The 4445-nt window shown below is 41.3% G+C and overlaps 1 long non-coding RNA gene across 1 annotated transcript; it reads right to left on the minus strand.

Moving 5' to 3' along the window:
- Window positions 1-243: 243 nt before the first annotated feature.
- On the minus strand, window positions 244-2940 carry LOC111922849 (uncharacterized). Its single transcript, XR_015284178.1, has 3 exons — window positions 2199-2940; window positions 1569-2089; window positions 244-1324 (listed from the first exon to the last, which is right to left on the minus strand). It is a non-coding gene; the product is annotated as an uncharacterized LOC111922849 (long non-coding RNA).
- Between the last annotated feature and the right edge of the window lie 1505 nt (window positions 2941-4445).

Here is a 4445-nt window from a genome sequence, read left to right on the forward strand (position 1 = left end):
ACATTAATTGGAAGAGAACTCTTCACTGATAATTTTCTGTCACCTCCAAGGTAAATATTGAAATACATTTCTCTTTGCTTGGCCTTGACTTTTGTGTTCTTAGTGGTTGATCATGGCAGGAGAATAAATACACCTATCATTAATATTTCACCAAGGAGGTCAATTAAAAAAAAAAAAAAAAAAAATTATTAACATAAGAGTTTCCAGCTGGGGGTGAAGGGACACCTGAGTCTCATAATAAACTGTATGTAGTTTTCTTTTAATGGTAATAGATCCCATTTGACCCTGTGAAGAGACAGTCAAGATAGACTTTGGACATTCAGAGAAAAGGTTCCAGAGAAAAGGTTTATGGGCATGAAGAGTCACACCAAAGCGGGGAGATGTGCAGATGGACTTGCACATGAGTCCTTAAAGACCAAACTGATGGAAAAAATTTGGATATGTGAGTAGCACATTTTTTTTCTCCAACAACCCCACAAAACAGAGCTGGCAACACAGGAAGATGAAGGGAATCTGTAAGAAAAGTGTGAATGAACTGCCCTCCCCACTGGATCACAAAGTCAGTCTTGTTTTCTGCTTTGTCCTCTGACCAAAAGCATTTCCCACATATTTTACTTGTTACACAGAAGTCAGTACCTCAGCTCTTCACTACAGTTCCAATTTGCCTCTTGAGGTCATTAACACATCCCGCACTTCAGAGTTCCCTGTTGCCACATATACGACTGTTTCCATTTTTTGCTGGAAGTCACTGCTTGTGGATGCAGAGCAAAAACCTGCTTTTCCTTCACTTCTTACAGCTGCTCTCTGGTTTTCAGTCCCAGCTGTAAGGGCTGCTCTGTGTTCCCACTCAGCATGTGTTAGTCATCTCTTCAGTAATGGCTTGGGGATGGCTCTGGGCCCTTCCAAGGACCTGCCTGTGCTGGTGCCTGGCCTCCAGGTGCTCTCCCCTGAGTTACACATCACTGCACAGCACTGGATCTTCTCAGCTTGTGCCCATCCCTGCCTTTGGCAATGGAAGTGAAGCTGCTGGTGGGGCACTGCGAAACTCATGCTGAAGATCCCAGGGCATCCAGGCTTTCAGCTTCCTCTTCACAGCAAAGGTCTGATCAGAAACATCTGAGAGATGTTCCTCTTAGAGGCCTTCAAGCTATCCAAGCCCTGCCAAATGGGTGATCTGAGAGGAAGGATGTCTTGTCACCATCCTCTGTGGTGCTTCCATGAATGCTAACTGTGCCACTGCTTGAGGAGCTGCCTCTTCTCACCTTTCCTAAACTCCTGGGTATATGGCTTCAAACAGCTGCTGATCTTGCAAGGTCTTCCCAAACTAGGAAACAAGAATGCAGTAAAATTTCCTCTAAATGGGAATCAGTATGACTGAGAAAAGGAATCACAGACTAAGAAAGCAATATGTATGATACCTAATTAAAGTTGCTGGTTCATCTTCCTGAATTTACTGCCTCAGAGGTTTCATAAGGGCTGAGGTTAAAAGGCAGTGGTTCAATACAGGCAGTAGATGTGCTATGTGTGGAAAAGAGTGGGATAATAAAAAAAAAAAAGGCATTTCTCACCCAGGAATCTTCTGAGCCTGTGGTGTCACTTTCTTCCACTTGAAACGTCTTAGTCTTTTTAATTTGAACTGTCCTTTCTACCCAGCCATATGGAATTACTCTTTTTCTTGTGTGGTGTGGGCTCTGTTTCTAGTGGTGTTCCAACCTGCATGTTTTGTGCAGGTATTTAGCCTCCCTGGAAGGATTTAAGGTGCCAAACACATCAGAAGGCTCTTGAATTCAAAAGAAATATAGGTTTTAGCCTTCAAATGTAGTCTGAAAACAAACATTCCTTTTTAAAGTAACTACAAGACTTACTGAAAAAGGCTCCTGATATTTCATCCAGAGGAAAACCCAGTCAGACTTCAAACCTGATCAGAGCTTTTACCTTGAGATCTTACAAGTGAACTGAAACCCAATGAAGGACTGTAACAACCAGAAGACACAGTGGGTGGGTGAGGCTGCTGAGTAATGGATGTACATTTTAAAAGGCCACAGAGTGGCACAGGCTTGTATCCATAGCCACACCAGTACATTTAAGCCTGTAAAACAATATATCATTACTTTTCATCTTGACATTTTACCAATCTTCCAGCCACTCTCAGGTCTCAGACTGAGAGCCAGACTAGTTTTTCTCCAGCCTTTTTTTACCTGCTGTCACACAGAGTTTTCCAGTGAGATGTCCAAAAGGATGCTTACAATTTGTATGCTCTTACTTTGCGTCAAAGCATTTCTTCCAATTTTCTTGCTTTTATCCCTGCTTGAAGTAATTTGTCACTGCTGAAAAATCATTACTGTCACTCCCCATTCACCTAGTTTTATTTGGCTTCTGCCAAAGTCCCTGGTCTATTCCAGTTCTCAGAAAATCCACTTATAAATAAAAATGAGCCATGGGAATCTGGTCACAGAAATGGCCAAAAGAGCAGATCCTCTGAGATCTCTCATTTCCACCCCCCACCGTGTGATGGAGATCTTTTTTGCACCTTGCTTACCATCAAGGCCTTTAAAATCAAGGAAATTAGATTTCATCTGCCTCTCTGCCACTGAGTTCATGCCTCATAGTATTTTATTTCTGCTGTGTGCCCTGGAGCAAGTGGCAGAGAGGGAGGTTAATGCCAGCAGTGAGCTGCTCAGTGCTCGGGGCCCTTTCCTGACTGGCGCATTCAGCGACACAGCCGCGCTCCCTTTCTGCACAGGCCGTGTCCCCATGGCCTGCACTCTGCTGCCAGGCTGTGCCTGCTCTGCGGCTTCACAGCACTGCCACCACCGTGGCAGAGAGAATCCCAGCTCTCCCACACCTCACACTGGCACATCCCAGCACTTGGGATTGTGCTCAGCTGAGGAGCCTCAGCCACCATGGGGGCCCAGGCTGGAACCTGCGGCCGCCGCCTTTGCTAGAGGAGGAACACCCCAGGGCCTGTGGACACGCTCCTTGCAGAGCAGCCACTTCATCTCTAATCTCTCAGTCCTGCTCCTCCAGGGAAAACTACAAGCAATTTTGAAAGACAGATCTGGGAATGAAAATTTCATTAGTAATAATGAAATAATTAGTAATTAGAAATAATGAAAAAAAGGTGGTTATATCTGAGATACTGGTTTTGTGTCCAGTTTTGTAACCTCCCTTTATCGGTTATAAATTATTTTTCTAGCTGCTTTTCCTAGGAGATAGCTAGCTGATCATCTCCCACCCTCTGCCTTTGCTGCACAAATGCCAGCTACCAGCTTTCGGTTGTTCCAGCTTGTATATGTACAGTGAAACTTTGAATAGTTTTCTCAGCTTGTGTTTAGCTTTTGGAAGTCATTAGCTTGTCCAGTTTTTCAGTTAATCTAGTAAAATATATGCCTACAAATGCAACACTTGTCTGGACTTTATATTTTTAAGGAGCTTCTCTTGATTTTGAAATAAAGTTATTCTGCAGTGACTGCCCTGTCACAAACCAGAAGTCATCAGAGAGCCTGTGGCTTGTTGTGGAACTGGTTAGTTAAATCAAGAGGAAGTCATACTGTATGTAAAGATAGCATGAATTCAAATAACAGGTGAAAAAAAATTTGTGTGAGATAAGTTGAATGTAATTGGATAATGATTTACACTAATTCATGGCATCCTCTTACAGCTCGCCCTTTGGTTATTAGTTACACAAAAATCACACACACACCAAATAAAAAAAAAATCCTCCACCACCCAGGAAAAGTCTCAAGTATCTTCAGAGTGTTTAATTTTTGACTTTAATTTCCAAAATTACTATAGTCAAAAATCTCATTGAAATTCTGTGAGAATCTGATTTTAAAACCCTGAATGCTAAAGGATGCTAAAGGCATCTAAGATGAAAACACGAAAATAAGAATTTTTAAAAGGGTTGCTATACCTCAAATGTATTTAAAAATGAAAAAATGAGATCTATAGGACCATGTGTCTTTTTCACCAACATTGCCTTCTAAAAAAGCCCCAAATCCCCAAACAATTTATTGATCTTCTGAAACTCCAGCAGGCTTTCAAATACATTATTAAAAATATATAAATTTAATAGATTATTTCATTTTGCTGAGTTCCTACCTGAAGTGATGGAAGGTTCATTTATGGTGATGTATCATTCTCCAGTTACATTAGATGTGTCATTCAGTTAAATCTGTTTCTGATTGAACTTTGAAAAAATACACGTGTTTTTAGCACTCTCGATTTATTTGAAAACTGAAGAACAAACGTCAAATTCTAGGTATTCACAAAAAAGCTTCTTCAGTAGTGGACCCTGGCTGATAAAGTTTGACATTCCCCTATTTGGATAATTATATCTAACTAAAGCTGTTTTGAACAACGTTGAGGTAGATGAAAGCTGCATCTATTAAATCGTGCCATATTTTATAATGCTTTTATAGCTGCTGTCAATTGGTCTAAAAGTC

Source organism: Cyanistes caeruleus, chromosome 3 (genome assembly GCF_971803275.1).
Source record: "Cyanistes caeruleus chromosome 3, bCyaCae1.hap1.1, whole genome shotgun sequence".
Classification (NCBI taxonomy): Eukaryota; Metazoa; Chordata; class Aves; order Passeriformes; family Paridae; genus Cyanistes; species Cyanistes caeruleus.